The sequence below is a fragment of the Felis catus genome, chromosome D2, assembly GCF_018350175.1.
Source record: "Felis catus isolate Fca126 chromosome D2, F.catus_Fca126_mat1.0, whole genome shotgun sequence".
Classification (NCBI taxonomy): Eukaryota; Metazoa; Chordata; class Mammalia; order Carnivora; family Felidae; genus Felis; species Felis catus.
Window position 1 is genome coordinate 5,921,059 of NC_058378.1, and position 18,594 is coordinate 5,939,652.

Sequence of the window (18,594 nt, forward strand, 5' to 3'; positions counted from 1 at the left end):
CACAAATAATCAAAATATTGAACAAGTGAGCTTTAGGGAGTAAGTTAATGCACAGACTCTTTTCTGGCAAAAAAAAAAAAAAATAATGAGAAGAGTAAAGCTCTCAAGTTTTAACTAAGAATAACTCTGGACAACTTCAACTGGGGGGATTATTCAAGTCAGGAAACTAATGTTCTAGAAATTCAGTAAGGAGATGCTCGAATCTGAAAGAAATAGCCTAGAGGCACAAATCAGGATTCGGAATACCTGAAGCTAAAAAGTAGGGAGCATAGGGGAGGAAATTATAAATCTTGGATTTAGATGAAGGAGAATGGGGAAACAGGACTCGGGAGAGCAAATTGCTTCGAGTCCTCCGGTCCTTGAGCTGGGTCATCATGGCCTACCCCTGATGGTACAGAGGAGAAAAAATAGGTCCCAGCAAGCTGTGCAGTGTAGCAAAAGGAAAATCGCTAGGGAAGACTCAGGAGGAGAACTCAGGTCTCCTGTCTAGACTTCTTCAGGGGTCTCGCTGCTTCAGTGCTGCTCTCAGAAGGCTGAGGACCAGGTCACGGAAAGGGGGGTGGGGAGAGTCACGTCCGGTGCCCTCTCCAAGGCAGAGTAAGTATACCCCTTACCTGTCCCTAGAGCAGCCAACGTAGAATGCCAACAGAAGCATGCTGGGCGTCATTCTAGGGACATCATGTGGATAGACTTCCCAAACCACGATCATATAACAAGTGTGGCTAAAAATAAGTATGTCAGTTTATGAAAGAAAGTGACAAATGAAGAAGTCTTTGATTTGCCAAGTATGCTAAGCATTTACTTTAGGCTTCAGTCGCTCAATTCATAGACTCGCGATACATCAGGGCAGCAAGTGCTACAGTGACAACATAGGACACAGAGGTGATCTAACTAAGAAAGTGAGACTAGCGTGTTGGTGCTAAGTTGCCGTTGGTCCTCAAACTGCCCTCTGTGACCACCATCCGGTGTCACAACAGAACCTCGGAAGGAAACCACACCTGCGGAGGCAGGCACAGGACCCTGAGACTTCACGATCAAGTTACAAGGAAGTAGGTGACTCTAGGAAGCACGGATTATTCTTATTATTTAAAAAAATTTTTTTTTGCAGTGGCCTCATTGCTCTTTTTAAACCTTACGGGATTTTAAGATTTCAAGTCCACACGTATTTATTATAACTGCTCTTTCCCTGATCTTATAGCCTGTCACCACGTCGTCTTTGCAGTTCCATTCATTTGGGACAGAGCCAGGAAAATCCCATCCCGGGAATTTCTGCCTGCTGGCCAGTCTCCGTTGTCCTCTTGGGTCGTCTTCAGGCACCCCTCCGCCTTTCACAGAAGCGCCTTCAGAAAGCTCTTTTAAAGCAGAGAAACGCACTAGCATTTTACCACGGTGGAGGCATCAGTCACCAACGTGAGGATTTGACTTACAGCACCGTTTTAGGTCAAAGCTATCAGGACCTAATTTGCAATGATCGCAAACTCCCGCTCTGATCGGCAAACTGGTTCCTGGGTGTGTGGAATCGTCATTGAGTTTGGATACGTTTCCCTCCACGGGGGTTGCTTTCTGCATGCTAATACGGAAGCTGTTCTGAAACAGTTTCCACCCGTGCAAGCACTTCAAGTCTTCCTATTGCCCCCCCTTCCCCAACTTCACGATTTCCCAAGACAGAAGAACCGTGATGTTCACTTTGTGGTCTCCCATCCCCGACAAGATACTCAAGAGTTTTTACTGCAACTTCAGAGACCATAGATTGGGTAGCAGAGTTGTGGCATCGCCGTGTTGTATGCCTGAAATGAAGTGAACATCGTGTGCTAACTTCACTCTAAAGCCCCAAACCTTAACAATGCTAACACAACACACACCGTAGCCATAAAAATATCTTGGGCGATTGCCTTTCTTCTGTAAGTTTCGTATTATTTCGGCTTTCCTATTTCCCGTTGACCTCATTTGTTAATGTTCCGTTAGTATCTTTATTCTGACTTCAGTATTTCATTACTGTTGTTCCCCCTTATAAACTTGTTATAATGAAAACAAGTCTCCAACATGGTGTCACCTAGAGTTACCCGGAGAAACAGGTTTGGTACAGCATCTTACTTCAAGGAAAAAAAATATAAAGCTACGTTAATACTATTTAGAGCTAGGGGCGCCTGGATGGCTCAGTCGGTTAAGTGTCCGACTTCGGCTCAGGTCACGATCTCGTGGTCCGCGAGTTCGAGCCCCGCGTCGGGCTCCGGGCTGATGGCTCAGAGCCTGGAGCTTGTTTCCGACTCTGTGTCTCCCTCTCTCTCTATCCCTCCCCCGTTCATGCTGTGTCTCTCTCTGTCTCAAAAATAAATAAACGTTAAAAAAAATTAAAAAAAAATACTATTTAGAGCTACAATGCAGTGTGAGATATTAAATGGAGTATCACGCTTGGTGTGTGATAAAAGAACTTACTTTTTGCCCTGGCTCAGTAAGCCAACTACGCACACCCTCTCACTCTCTTTGGCTTCGTGTACAAAGTGATCCCGGCTAGTTTCAAGCTCAAGTCCACCTGTGTGATTACAGGATTCTTAAAGGTTTACGGAGAAAGAAAATCAAAGGTCTTGTCGAAGTTAAAGCTACTTTTCAGTATTTTATTTTTAAAGGAAGAGCTTTAAGGAATTCCCCACGCTCAATAGAAGCTTTACTGAAAGACTGTGGGCCGCAAAAGCAGAGATTTTGTTCATTTCAGAGACCTAATTCCCACTATTCAACCTCCGTCCCTTTACATGTCACTTGCCCAAAGAGGCAAGCAGTTTTTAGAGCCCAATGGTCTAAAAAGGCTCCTGGATTCTTCACTTTCTGGCCTGGAAATCTCAGAACATCCTGCCCCCATGAGTCTAAGAGGAATGGAGGTGCATATTTTTATACCAAGTGAAAATAAAATAAGGTTTATACAGTTTTCAGAGAAAGAGAGACAGAGAGAGAGAGAGAGAGAGAGGACCAAGCATGAGCAGAGGAGGGACAGAGAGAAAGAAAAGACACAGATTCTGAAGCAGGCTCCAGGCTCTGAGCTATCAGCACAGAGCCCGACGCAGGGCTTGAAACCACAAACCAGGAGATCATGACCTGAGCTGAAGTGGGATGCTTAACCGACTGAGCCCCGCAGATGCCCCAAGGCTAAAATTCCAAAGTGCTCTCGACTGAGTAGTATTTACATGTCTCAACTAGGAGTACAGCTACTTCTGTGCCTCCCGACAGTGTCTGGAGACCCACTGATAGCTATAGGTAAAGACCTTTTACACTTGATCTTAGCAACAGGCCAGGAAGGCACAGCTTTACCTTTTAAATAGAAGAGTCAGCTGAGGTCTGAAGGTGGGACAGGAGCTCTCCAGTTTGAAGAAGAGCACTGTGGTAAATCAGAGCCACCACCTAGAGGTAGGGAGGCCTGAGGCAGGAGAGAAAGAAGACTTGGGCTGTTAGTCTGGGATGGTAACCATGGGTGGAACATACAAGGAGGTGGGCTTTCAAAGGTCAAAGTACTGTAACATCGCTTATCTCTTTTGCCTGGAATACCACCAAGTATGGAGACTAGGATTAATTATCCAAAGGTGAGAAAGAGACCAAGGCCTAATGCCATCATCGCTAAGGCCTGATGATTTTTAAGCCACAGTGCCTTTGCACAACTGTGCTCCTCATTTTCCACCTCCTAGCACAGGGCTCTACCACACCAGGAGGCAAAAGTCAGGAGGAGTTTTTAAGGAGAACAAAATCTTCCCTGAAACCACCCATTTGACTACAAACGTTGATTTCCTATCTCATGGCTTTCCCAGTTCAGATGTGAAATTGCTATTTTCTCATTTGTAGAGAATGACAATTACTTGGTTCCAGGTGGTTTTTAGCTCTTTCCATTCATCAAATTTGCCCTGGGGGCACCTGGGTGGCTCAGTCTGTGGAGCCCCCAACTCTCGATTTCGGCTCATGTCACGGTAACACAGTTCGTGGGATCAAGCCATGTGAGCCCCACGTTAGGCTCTGCACTGAACATCACAGGGCCTGCTTGGCATTCTCTCTCTCTCTCTCTCTCTCTCTTTCTCTCTCTCTCTCACCACCCCCCCCCCCAGCCCCTCTGCCACTCACATGCACCCTTGCTCTCTCTCAAAATAAGTAAACATTAAAAATAATGTTTAATCAGATTTTCCCTGTCCTGCAATCTGTCTGCTTCCTTATTGAAAATTAAGCCCCCTATTTCACCTTTGACATTGCCCATTTGTAAATTCGTAATCTCAAGTTCCAGATCTATCCTAAGTCTGGCAATTTGTAACGATGGAAGCCTTCCAAATTCCACAATGGAAGACAACCATCGAAGGACTGAGCCTTGATTGACCACTAAGCAAATCTGAATCAGACAGGAAATAAATATAAACTATAAAAACATTACCCAAGAACAAGCTTAGCCAGGCAATCCAGTCTGTCGTTCTCAATGATCAGTCATGTGGACAGCACCCTGGAAGTGATGAAGGGGGATACCTAGCTTTGTGGTCTTCCCCCAAACAGAACAGAACCCTGGTCTGACAAGGAGGAAAAAAATGGACAAACCCCCACTGAGGAACATTCCAGAAAATATCCGACCAGGACCCCTCAATACTATCAAGATCATCAAAACCAAAAGAAGTCTGAGAAACCGTCCCAGCCAAGAGAGAACTCAGGAGACACGAAGACACAATGTCGAGTGGGATCTCCAATGGGATCCCAGAACAGAAAATGACACTAGGTAAAAACTAACCTAACAAAACAGGAATAAAGCCTGGGCTCTCCTTCCTCATCAAGCATCGCTATTGGTTCACTAGTTGTAACAAAGGTACCACAGTAAGAGGAGTTACGTTTAATAAGGGAAACCTGGTGTGGGGTGCATGTGGGCACTCTACGTGGTCTTTTAGCAAACCTGAAACCATTCTTGAAGCTTTAAAAACGAGCACCACTTGCAAATAGTGCTTTTCAAACATTAACGGACAAGCTCATGTACCAGGGACCTTGGAAAAGCAAGACTGTTTGCAGTAGGTCTAGGGCAGGGTCTGAGGATTTGTCGTTCTAGTAAGTTCCCAGGTGAGCCTCATGTTGTTGCCCCAATAACCAGTGGGCGTTCAGGGCTTAGCAGCCTCTGCATGATTAAGATTTTCGGCTGGAGAATTCTAGGTCCTGGGGACTGTTCTGTACATTACAGAATACTTGGCAGAATCTTCGGCCTCTGTTCACTAGAGGGTAATGCCATCTCTTTCTCCCCGGTTAACAACCAAAACGGTCATCAGACACGGTTTCTTGTGGGGAAAGGGGTCACCCTCACTTGAGAATCACTGATTTAGGGCATTAACATGGGACTTTTAGGAGGCTACTGGGGCGGGGGAATCCCTCTTTATTCAATCACTTATCAAGTATTTGAATGTTTCCCATGTCCTCAGCTTCCAGAAAATAACTATAATTATTTTATCAAATTTAGTTGCTAGAAATTATCGACTATCATTGAAAACAAACAGGATTTCAAGTACATGGTTTCTATCTTTCAGGAGATTACCATTAAGCAAAAGTTGTGTGATAGAAGTCAAATACATAGGAAGGTTCCCTGCTCCTGGAAAGAGATTATTCTAGTTCAGGAAACAAGCTCGTAAAACGACCTGATTAACACCAAAGGCAAATTAAGGGACAAAGATCAGATCCAGGTGTTCCCAATTCTAAGCCCTCACCACTCCCATGAATTCACTTGACGGGAACCCCCCGCCCCCTTCCTAGTTATGCTTTCGGGGGAAAGGCCAGTAGAAGGGCCAGAATTCAGGCAGTCGTCTTGGCTCATGAAGATGCCAGAAAACAAAACATACATAACCAGCAATGGATCGGGAGGGAGGTAGAGAGAAGACAGCTAAGGTAACAACCTGAAGGGGTCTCTCCTGTCGTGACAAGCCTGGCCTGTGCTTCCATCCTGAGAACTCAGATTCGGGCAGCCCGTGGCGAGTCACCTCACTATCCTGCACACCACATTCTTGACTCGTGTAAAGGGGAGAAGCAAGTTTGGGGTACAGGTCTCTGGTGAGCACCAGACGGCTTATACCCAGGCAAGCGGACGGTGTGCAGAAAGTTTCTACGACTTGTTTAATCCACAAAGAAAGGTCTCAAGCCAAGACTCCAAATTAAACATGCCTTTGGTTCTGTGGCTCACACACGGAAGGTGACTGGGGTGTTCTATCCAACTCTTAAGGCTGATGTGAGATTAGTGGCCCTCAGGGCTCCTGTTCCTTTCTTTTATTTTCTTTTTAATGTTTATTTTTGAGAGAGAGAGAGAGTCTGGGTGAGGGAACGGCAGACAGAGAGAGAATCCGAAGCAGGCTCCAGGCTCTGAGCTGTCAGCACAGAGCCCGACACGGAGCTCGAACTCACGAGCTGAGAGATCGTGACCTGAGCCAAGGTCAGATGCTTAAGCCACTGAGCCGCCCAGATGCCCACCCTCCGCCGTTCCTTTTTAAGCATTCACTAGGAGCCATTCTTCAGTGTGACCGGCGAAGTTACAATCAGCTGCAAAGGTCTTGCTTGGGCCCTATGGATGCTGGTGGCACGCTTTCCCTCGGCGCCCAGGGAAGGCGGTGGGGTCAATGAGCAGGAGTGAGCTTCCCGCAGCCAGATCCTCTCATCACAGGGATGCTGGTTTGGGAGCAAACAGCAGCTTCGGTGGGTGGACTACGGGGCACAAAGGTACGAGGGGGTGATTTTCACAACCAGTTCTTACGTACTTTTAGACACAGGTGCGCATGCAAGTCAGAAGCAAAAAACCCTTCCCTCTCTCCGGCTCGTGCCTCCACGCACAGGACACGGTTCCACAGCAGCAGCTGGGGAGGACCTCCCCCCCACCACGTGTCAGGGACGAGGGTGGAAAAGGCGTCCAGTAGGCGCTCGTGACCTCCCGAACACCCTGCCAAGGAGGTACTGTCCTTGTTTTACAGGTGGCCGACCATCAGAGACGGTAAATTGCGTGTTGAAAGTCGCAGTTGGGGGCGAGGCCGTTTAACCCCAATTACATTTTAGCACTCACACAGTTTCTTCCAGGAGTCCGTTGTCGCGTTTAAAGGTTCTCTTTGTACCATTAGCCAGGGTGCTAAGAAGGAAGTTTTGAGAAAATGTCATAGGAAAATACAATAAAACCTTGGTTCGCGAGCATAACTCGTTCCGGCAAAATGCTGGTCGTCCAAAGCACTCGTCTATCAAAGTGGATTTCAAGAACCACTGGCTCAGCTGGGATCACGTGACCTTGGGCATCACGTACGACTCCTATTGTAAGACACCGCTCGTTTATAAAGTTAAAATTGCAAACGTTCGCTCATGTTGCAGAAGACTCACAGAACAAGTTACTTGCAATCCAAGGTTTTACTGTAAATGGAATTTGAGTAACATACCTGGGGTTAAGGAGAAAAAGCAAGCCAGGCACCCAGGTAAGAACACACAGCTCCCCTTATACTCGGCACACTGTCTGAGGTCACCCGCTGACCTCTTTGCAATCCCCACCGTACCTCCTGCTCCACGAGTTCAACTTACCCCCATTCTGCCCACCAGCACAATACCTTGGGGTAAGCCACGGCGGGTACATGAAAAAGGGAGTAAGCGTAAACACAGTTTCCAGTGTATCCTGCACAGCAATGCATTCTGTTGTCCTCTCTGAGCCAAGAAAGGCAGAGGGCGAACAAGAGAGACCAAGGAAAACGTAAATGCACATACCTCGCCGGGAAGAAACAAGGAAGAGCCAAGCCAATAACCTCCCCATGCTTTGCCTTCTTTTTATAATCAGTTACTCCCCGGGCTCTCCACATGCTGTTCATTCTGCCTTTAGGAACCAAGAGTCTACACCTGTACTCAAGCCCTGCAGTGGTTCAGGAGACCCAAATCAAGGCCAATACCACCCTGAAAGCCACGAAAAGCTACGAATAGATACCAGTCAGCTGTAAAAAACGACAAGCAATCAGCAACAAGACACAATGCCGTCATAAACCAAAAATGCTGATGGATTTCTCAAGCCAAAGCTGCCCACCTTTGTGCAGCTAAGTAGGAGGTGGGCTACATACAGTGCATTTGGAACCAACGTCCTCCACAGCCATGACAATTAAGGCACCTACAATCCTGCCTTCTTAAAACACAGGTACAGTCCAATTATCCAGGCACCTGACTGGGGGGGGGGGGGAGGGAAAGAGGGGGCACCTTTTCAAAATGGTGATTAAAATGTTCTTCTTTACACACAAATTGGAAGGAATCAGAATTCATGCCAGGAAACACCTTACCACCTGCTTTGTTATGCAAAGCATAACATGTCTTACCCCCATCACGGCAGCAAGAGATTAAGACAGCAAGTTTCTCGACCCTTCGTTCGGCACGTCCTTCTTAGTGGACGCGCGCCGATAAGCAGCATTTCCCCATCTGAAGGGACTCGCTCTCAGAAACAAACCAACCTCAGAAAACTGGAATCTGCAAATGGTTTCCGCTGCTACTTCACATGCATGGATGCAATACACCTGAACGCCCAATAATCCCTAAAAATGACTTGAGGGAGATAAGGAGGTAATCTTCTAATCGCCTGTTTGATCCTCAAGGACGTGACACATTTATTCTATGGAGACGCAGCAAAACCTTGGCTCGCGCGTAACTTGTTCCGCGAGTGTGCCGCGAAACGAGCAAACGTTTCTAATACGTTCTAACTTGATAAACGAGCGAGGCCATGCAGTATGAGTAGTACGTGATGCCCAACGTCACATGATCCCAAGCGAGCCAGTGGTTTGGGAATCCGCTTTGACAGACCAGTGCTCCGGATCACAAGCGTGTTTCCGGAACGAATCATGCTCGCAAACCAAAGTTGTACTGTATCCTCACCTAAGTGCTGTAGGTCAGTCTCGTAAAAGGAGAGCCGCAGGGCGGAAACTGCCTTTCTGTCGGGGCAGGTGCTTCAGTTGTTACTGACATTGATCCCCAGGTGGCTGCTATACTCATTTAGCATGCATCTTGTGGCCCGTGTTCTTTTATCTAGAACAATCTCCAGTCTCCACTGACTGGCAGCTGATACCTTCAGCAATGCCAGGAAAATGCCATTTTCTTAAAAGGCGCAGTTTGCTCCCCTTTGAATCGTGACTCCGTCTTTTGACTTTGCTGGGAATATGATGACCGGGCAGCTACTCTGACCGATGGCAGCGGCCAGGATGGGACAGCACCGAGATAAAAGGGCTGCCTGCGGCCCGTGACACGGAGTTGAAGGCACACCGCCCTGAGGTCGAGTCGCCCCCAAACCAGCCTCCCGTGGTTGTGCATTTCAGCAGCCAGGCACCAGCTGCAAAGGTTGCTGGCCTTGTTTAAAGAAGTGCGCCTGCTCTTTGAAGAACAGCTGCAAGGCAGCGGGGCATGGGAGCGGGAACATTCTGGGTTTGGTGTTAGGATCGGGGTTTGGGGGACCGCTCTGTGAGGTACCAGCTGTGGCTAGAAAAACCCGCTGAGTTCCTGTTCCGTTCCCTTACCTCTGTAGCAAAGGTTTTAATACCAGTCTCAAGTATTTGACGATAGAGATGATGCATGCAGCTTCCAGCATAGACAATGAGCATCTTTGTTCCCATCAGGGTGTTGCGGGAGAGGTCTGTGTTACACGGCTAGGCACTGGGGATGAAGATCCTATTTTTAGTTAATATGGCAGATGTTATCATTCCCTGTAAACATTGTTTTATGCATGGATCCCGCACAACCGTCATCAACTGAGGCCTCCTTCACATAGTCCTAGTATGCTTTATTCTCATTATCTGCATGGCGGGACCTATAGGGCATTGACGGGTCCCCATTACTGTTTGTTGACTGGTATTGTATCATGAGAGAGTTGGTCCCTCCTGCTGGTTGAAAGCCAAAGCTGTGGCAGGGGAACACTGTGGTTTTTATCCTTCATTATCCCTTCCATGCGGTTTTATTTTTCAGATTATCATATTAAATAGTGGCGATGTATTTGGTCTTTCCATATGCAATTCTTTCCTTTAAAAATTTTTTTAATTTATTTATTTTTAGAGGGAGAGAGACAGAGCACAAGTTGGGGAGGAGCAGATAGGGAGAGAGAGAGAAAATCTCAAGCAGGGTCCACACTATCAACACAGAGAGCCCAGGGCAGGGCTTGAACTCAAACCATGAGGTCATGACCTGAGCCAAAGTCAGATACTTAACCGACTGAGGCACCCCGGCGCTCTTCCGTGAGCCACCTTTAATCATTACAACCAAGCCCTTTAATGGAGAAGGATCCCAGGGCTCCAAGAAGGTGCCGAAAACAACCAAGCTAGTGAATGGGGCGAGCAGGATTCAAACCACGATCCATCCAGTGTCAAGGCTCATGCCCTTTGCGTCTGTGTACAGGGTCTCATTTCTTAACCTTCCTTCTCTGCTTAACCAGGCCACCCAACCACAGCGTCCATCCAGAAACACACTTCCCTTCCTTCTACCTTTCCCAAATCACGTTCGTCCTCTCCTTCTTTGTAGCTCTCTCCTTCAGAAGACATTCATCAAGGATCTACCAGGCGTCAGGTTCTCTTATCTGATAATGTCCCCACACGCACTTGGCCATCTTTCGAGAATTTTGTGGAGCAGGTTCACGCTGTAAGGAAGATTTATTTATCGCCTTCTTCGTGCCTCAATGTCTGTCCCGAAAAGCTTTATGTTTTATTTTCAAAGGTGATGGTTATTGCATTTACCGAGACCTAGAAAGGGTGGCGACGCTATCGTCAAGATAGCTCTACACCCTTTGATAAATACGAGAGACACTCGGTGAAATGACAGAACAGCAACAGGAGAAATAGGACGGGCTGGCCCGGAGGGGGTGGCAGGACAAAGAAACAAAAACACCCCCTGTGCTTGCTGGGTAAGGCTCTCCTCTCACCGTTAGGACAGCCGTTATCTTCAACCGCGGGTGTTAGAAACACGCGTGTAAAATTGTAAGCAGACATCGTGAGGCACGTGAGCCCCGTCTGCCACAGACGTTTTTGTAGAAACCATTCTCCAGCACTGTGCACCACTTGGGTGATGTGCTGCCTTTCTCAGTATCAGGCAGTACTCTTTGAAATTCATTAGGAATTCACAAGGCACACTTTATTCATCTGTTTAAACATCTGTTGGACGGTGCTGCTCAACTTGATTCTGTGTTTGAATTCCTGAAGCTTTCCCTCCTAAATCTCCGAAGCTGTGGGTTGTTGGGTTTTGTTTGTTTGTTTTTTGGGTTTGTGTGTGTGTGTGTGTGTGTGTGTGTTTGTCATTTCTCAGTTTTACAAAATAGCAACAAGTATAACTTATATCCTTACCTGAAAATAAAACATTAGGAACTGTAACATCTGAAATCTTAAAATGGTTATGGTCATGTCAATGAATCACCACAAATGTCTCTCATGCTCATGGCAGTCAATCCTTGTTCCTTCCCCGAGCTCTGGGCCACCACTGGCATTCTTCCCTGTGTACGTGTGTCCAACATTACACATAAATGAATCATAGGAGATGATGTCTTTTACGTCTACCTTCCTTGTCTGAGCATAATGTTTTTGAGGTTCATGCCTGTGGTATTTCAGTCCTTATTATATTATTATTAAAGTTTATTTATTTATTTTTGGAGAGACAGAGATAGAGGGGGAGAGAGAATCCCAAACAGCAGAGCCCAAAGCGGGGCTCGAACTCACGAAGCTGTGAGATCATGACCTGAGCCGAAATCAAGGTCTGGCCTCTCAACCTCCTGAGCCACCTGGGCGCCCCAATTCCGTTTTATTATTAAATAGTATCCCATTGTATGACTACATCACCTTTTGTTTTTCCATTCATTAGTTGATCGTTTCCTAGATTGTCTCTAGTTTGGGGCTATTAGGAGTGATGCTCCTATGATCATTTGTGCACAACACCTTATAGAGACACGTGTCTTCATTTCTCTTGGAAGGATACTTCGCAGCGGAATCACTGGGCTGTATGGTAAGTTTACATTTTTAAGAAGCTGCCAAACTGTTTACCCAAGCACCTGTATCATTTAACACTGCTGTAGAGGGCACAGTTTCTCCCAATGTCCCCAAAAGCTGGTATGGTCTGTCTTTTTGATTGTAACCTTTCTAGTGGCATAGAGTGCTTTTCGATCGTGGTTTCATCTTGCATTTCCCTAATGACTAATGATTTTAGGTGCTCATTAGTAATTCCTACATGGCCACTTGTCTATCTTCTTTGGCAAAGCAGCTGTCTATTCAAGTCTTCTATTTTTTGGTTGCAACATTCACTTCTGGTTGAGCCGTGTATGTTCTGGATACAATGTTTTATCAGACATAGGACTTGTGAATAGTTTCCCCTAATCTGTGGCTTGTCTTTTCATCTCCTTAATGATGGTTTTTCAGGTAAAAAAATTTTGAGTTTTGGGGCACCTGAGTGGCTCAGTCGGTTAAGCGTCCAACTTTGGTTCAGGTCATGATCTTGCAGTTCATGAGTTCAAGCCCCATGTCGGGTTCTGTGCTGACAGTTCAGAACGTGAAGCCAGCTTCATATTCTTTCTTTCTCTCTCTGTCTCTCTCTCCCTCCCTCCCTCCCTCTCCCCCTACGCAGCTCATGCTCTGTCTCTTTCTCTCTCTCAAAAATAAATAAGCATTAAAAAAAAAAAAAGGTTTCAGTTTCAATCAAGTTCAATTTATCACTTTTTCTTTCATGGATCATTCTTTCGGTGCCAGAAATAAGAATGCTTTATCCAACCTTGGGTGCCTGGGTGGCTTAGTAGTTTAAGCGTCCAACTTCAGCTCAGGTCATGATCTCACGGTTCATGGGTTCGAGCTCCCTGTTGGGCTCTGTGCTGACAGCTCGGAGCCTGCTTCAGATTCTGTGTCTCCCTCTCTCCCTGCCCCTCCCCTGTTCATACTCTGTCTCTGTCTCTCAAGAATAAATACTGAAAAAAAATTAAAAAAAAAAAAGAATACTTTGTCCAACCTGAAGTCATAAACACTTTCTCTTGTTTTCTCGTAGAAGTATTCTAGGTTTTGGTTGTAAGCATAGGTGTAGATGTCCAGTTAATTTTTTGCATGCTGTGAGGTGAGGATCTGAATTCATCGTTCTGTATGTGGACATCCAATTATCCCGACACAATTTGTTGAAGAGACTATCCCTTTTCCTCTGAACTGCGTTGACATCTTTGTCAAAAATCAACATACATGAACCGTAAGACTGTCTTTCAGATGTCTCAGTTCTGGTCTGTTGATTCTTGTGCCCTGTGACACTGCCTTGATTACAGCAGGTTTCACATGTGGTTTGAATTCAGGAAGTAGAAGTTCCTCAACTTTGCCTTTTATCAAATTTATTTGGGGGCACCTGCGTGGCTAGGTTGGTTAAGCATCCAACTCTTGATTTCGGCTCATGTCATGATCTCACGGTTCATGGGATTGAGCCCTGTGTCAGGTTCTGGGCTGACAGTGTGGAGCCTGCTTGGGATTCTCTCTCTCCTTCTACCTCTTCCTCTCTCTCTCTCTCTCTCTCTCTCACTCTCTCTCAAAAATAAATTATTTTGACTATCCTGAGTCCTTTGCACATCCATACACATATATTTTAGCATCAGATTGTTGATCTCTACCAAAAAAAAAAATCCCTGCTGGGATTTTATTAGAGATTACATCAAATCTATAGATCAGTCATAGAACTGACATCTTCACAATACTCAGTCAATCCATGAATGTCCTTCAGTGTATTCAGATCGTCTCTAATTTCCCTCAGAATCTTTTCATTGTGTAAGACTTGCCTTCTTTTGTTAAATTTATTTCAAAGTGTCTTATTTTTTTTTTCATATTACTGGGAATGAAATTGCTTTCTTAACTCTCATTTCAAATTGCTCATTACCAGTATATAGAAATATAATTGACTTTGTATATTGATTTTGTATCCTGTGACCTTGCTGAATTTAGTTCTAAGTAGTGTGTGTGTATTGGGGGGGGAGCATAAGTGCAAGTGTGTGCATGTGTATTTTTAGGATTTTATGCATATAGTATTACATCATCTACCAACAAAGGCAGTTTTTTTTTTTTTAAGTTTATTTTACTTATTTTGAGAGAGAGAGAGAATACAGAGGGTCAGAGAGAGAATTCCAAGCAGGCTCTGCACCATCAGCATGGAGCCTGATGTGAGGCTCAAACTCACGAACCATGAGATCATGACCTGAGCCGAAGTCAAGACTTGGTCAATTAACCTACTGAGCCACTCAAGCACCCCTCAACAAAGACAATTTCATTTCTTGCTTTCAAGGAAAAAAATGTTTTAATTTTTTTTATTGTAATTTCTAGAATCCAGTACAAATTGAAGTGATAAGAATAACATCTGTACATTGCTCCCCACTTCAGGAGGAAAGCACAGTCGTCACCAATGTGCATCATGAGCTGTAGGTTCTGCGTGGGGGCCCTTTATCAGACTGAGGAAGTTTCCTCCTGTTCTGACTTTACTGAGATCTTGTTTTCATGGATTGGGGCAACTGCTTTTTATGCATCTATTGAGATGACCTTGTGACTTTTATCATTTATCCTAGTAAGACCGTGCATTATATTACTTGATTTTCTGATGTTAAGAAACTTCATGTTCCTGGAATGCATCCCATCTTGGTCTTGGTGTATAATCCTTTGTATATGTTGCTGGATTAAGTCAGCTACTGTTTTATTAAAGATTCCGCATCTCTATTAATGAGGAAGATCACTCTGTCATTTTCTTTTTTGTGATGTCTTTGACTTTGTTATTCGGCTAATTCTGATCTCATAAAATGGACTGGAAAGTGTTCCATCCTCCTCCAGATTTTGTAATTAGTGTAGGATTTCTTCTCTAAATGTTTGGTAGAACTCACCAATGAAGTCATATGGGGCTAACTTTTGTGTGAAGACTTTTAACTAATAATTCAGTTTTCTTTATTTGAAATACATCCATTTAGGTTTTCCTTTTTTCTGGAGTCAGTTTTGGTCATTTTTCTTCCAGGAATTTGTCCATTTCATCCAAGTTCTCTAATTCGTCAGCATTTAGCCATTCAAAATATTCATTATAACCTTCTTCATCTTGATTACAAAGTCTAATCTATTCAACAGAATGTTATCATTGCTATGACTGGATTGACATCTTTCACTTTGTTTCCTATATGACTGATGTCTTTGTTTCTCTGGTTCACTTTTACCGCTTTTCTTGGTGTTAACAGCCATTTTCCTCTATACAACTTATATTTCTTCATTAGTTTTGCTTAACTGTACTCTTTTGAGTTATTTTCTTGTGGTTGCTCCAGGGATTACAATATACAACTTAAATTATTGTAGTGGTACTTCAAATTAATACTAACTTAAGTCTGGTTAAAAAAAAATAGAAACTTTATTCCAATAGAGTTCCACTTTCTCTCTATTCTTTTATGCCATTATATATACGTATATTACATATATATGTAATATACATTATATATTATGTATATGCATGTATAAATGTATTACGTATATATGTAATATACATAAATATAATAATACCTATAATCTTTATATGTCCTAACATTGTATATGAAACATACGAACATAACACATATAAAAAACATTTCGTATATCTCAAACATTTGGTATATTTACAAAATAATTTTATAATTATTATTTTATGCAACTTTGTTTTTTCAACCAGCTAGGTAAAAAGGGGGAGAACATTAAATATATGGTCTTTTATATTTGCCTAAATATTTATGTTTTCTTACGTGTTTTATTTCCTCAAGTTAACTTCTGTCACGGTTTCTTTTTTTTTTTTTTTTAATTTTTTAATGTATTTTTATTTTCGAGAGAGAGAGAGAGCGGGGGAGGGAGAGAGAGAGAGAGAGAGAGAGAGAGAGAGAGACAGAATCTGAAGCAGGCTCCAGGCTCTGAGCTGTCAGCACAGAGCTTGACATGGGCCTCGAACTCACCAACTGTGAGATCATGACCTGAGCCGAAGTCGGACGCTCAACCGACTCAGCCACCCAGGCGCGCCTGCTGTCGTGGTTTCTAACCCGAGGAACTTCTTTCAGTACCTCTCGTAAGCCACGTCTGCTGGCAACAAATTCTCTGTCTTTGTGTATCTGAGCATAACTTTACTGAGCCTGCATTTTCGAGGAATATTTTTGCTGGATACAGAATTCTTGTTTGATAGCGTTGTGTTTTTGTTGGGTTTTGTTTTCAGTAATTTTCTGTACGCTCAATGTTCTCCAGCCCCATTATTTTTTATGAGAAGCATGCTGTTAATCACGCTCATCATTAGTATAGAATGAGTTCTGTTTCCCTTGCAGCACTCAGGATGCCCTCTTTTGGCGTTCAGCAGCTTGACGGCGAGGTACCTATGTGTGACGGTCTTTGTGTCTCTCCCGCTTGGGGTTTGCTGAGGTTCCTAGATCTGTAAATGAAATTTCTTTTATCCAATTTATGAAGTTTATAGCTATTTAGTTCTTCAAACACTTTTCCTGCCCGTTTCTCTCAGTCCTTCATTTTCCCACTGGGCCTTCTATTATGTATATGTTAGAACGCTTCATAGCCTGAAGGTCCTAAAGGTCTTTGGGACTCTGCTTGTCCGTTAGTATTCTTTCTCTTTCTGTTCGTCAGGATGAATAATTTTTATGGGCCCATCTCCAAGTTCACTGATCCTTCCTTCTGCCATCTTGAATCTGCTGGTGAGCTTCCATAATGAATTTTTCACTTTTTATACTTTTCACATATGGAATTCCCACTGTTTTACATAATTTGTCTTTATTGATATTCTCTATTTGATGAATCATTATTGTCAGAGTTCTTTAAACATATTCCTAATAGCTGATTTAAAGCTTTTGCATGCTAAGTCTCACCTCGACGACCTTCCCAGGTACTTTATGTTGACTTTTTTTCTCCTCCGAATGGGTCACACTTTCCTGTTTCATTACATGGCTTGTGATTTTTATTTTTATGAAAACTGGACACTTCAGGTAACACACTGTAGTAAGTCTACATACATTCTGATTTTCCCACTGGAGGCTGTTCTTTTGATATTTTCGTGTTGTTATTCTTAGTTTCTTCAGCAAGATGCCTGGGTTAATTCTGTGGATTATATCTCCCTCTGAGAGCGTTGATGGGTCTGAGAAAGATATTATTTTTAAATTTAGCTTCCTAGTGATTGCTGCTGTTTCACAATAGCCTAATCGTCAGCCAGTGACCGATCAGAAGTGCGCTCCAACACGTACGGGTTGGGGAACACAGCTTAAATCTGCCCTTTTACTTTCCCATGCATCCTCTTGTGTCTCCTCTGTTTTCGTGCATGGCCTCATGTTGAGCGAGGAGTATATGGAGCCCAGGCCCTCCGCATCTGTCCTGTGTGCACAGCCTCACACATGTACACGGACTTGCACACCTATGGGGATACGTGAGAACCTCTCAAGACGCACCGCTGATGTCTCATTCGCTAGCCCTCCCTATTAAATTATTGGCAAAGTGCTATTCCGTTGCTTTTCCCGACAAGGACGACAACAGGCTAGCTGCAACCCTGACCTTCCCCTCCGTGAGCCACCCAGATCACTATTGTTTCTGACAACGCCCAGGGACATGTGGTTTTTCTGCTCTGCACCAAATCAAATCAGTCCTCTCTAGTAACTGAGTGCTGGTTTTCACAGCCGCTACGCCCTGGTAGAATTACCACAATGAAGTACCGGGCAGTGATGAGAACAGCCCCAGGCAAAAAGGGCCACACACTCCAGCTCTCACCCGGGGTTCGGTAGCTTCCCTTAATAAACACTTCTCAAATGATCACATGCCTTTGGTCAATCGCCAAAGTCTTAAAATAGCCGTTTTGTCCATTGGGGGAGGATTCTTTTCCCCGTTTATTATGATTTTTTAATGTTTATTTATTTTTGAGAGAGAGCAGTGGGGGGCAGAGACAGAGGGAGACACAGAATCCGAAGCAGGCTCCAGGCTCTGAGTTGTCAGCACAGAGCCCGATGTGGGGCTCAAACCCACAAACTGTGAGATCATGACCTGAGCTGCAGTCGGATGGTCAACCCACTGAGTCACCCAGGCGCCCCATCCCCCCTTTATTTTTAGGGAAACAACTTGCCAGGCTCCTGGCACTACTATTCTGGAAGCCCCCACACCTTGTGCATAGCTTTATCAGGACTTGGTGAAGCCATAAGTGGTATTAAAATTTAACTTTCCATGAAGCTAAACTTTTGCAGAAAAACAAGAAACCAGACTGGGAATAAGACTTAAAGAAAAAAAGTCCTTCAAAACGGTGTGCTTTTGAGGATTTTTGAGGTTGGCAAGGTCAGAGCTATTGGCACATTACCTCAGCTAAGAAGAATTTGCTGGAAGTTTGCAGGAGAGTAAGAAACAAGGGCCATGGTTTGAGCAGCTGCACAACAAGAACGTGTAGAGAATGGAACGCTAGTCGGGATGTGACAGGTGTCCCAGTTCCCAGAAAGCAGCTCTGACTCAAAATCAGCTTCAGAATTGATCTGCTCAAGGAAGCTGTTCATGGCCCCGCGCGCTCCGCGTTGTTCTGTCCCTGCTTTTTCTGTGCTCTGTCCATGAACTAACAATGTTGTTCACATCTGTTCTATTTCCTGGATTACGTGACCTCACGACGAGCGCT

The 18,594-nt window shown here is 44.4% G+C and overlaps 1 protein-coding gene and 1 long non-coding RNA gene across 6 annotated transcripts in view; both read right to left on the reverse strand.

Annotated features, from left to right (window-relative positions):
• PRKG1 (protein kinase cGMP-dependent 1) overlaps nucleotides 1-18,594 on the reverse strand; it is a 1,254,852-nt gene that overhangs the window by 821,525 nt on the left and 414,733 nt on the right. The window lies entirely within an intron of this gene.
• LOC123380980 lies at nucleotides 6,217-11,625 on the reverse strand. Its single transcript, XR_006587475.1, has 2 exons — nucleotides 7,042-11,625; nucleotides 6,217-6,687 (listed from the first exon to the last, which is right to left on the reverse strand). It is a non-coding gene; the product is annotated as an uncharacterized LOC123380980 (long non-coding RNA).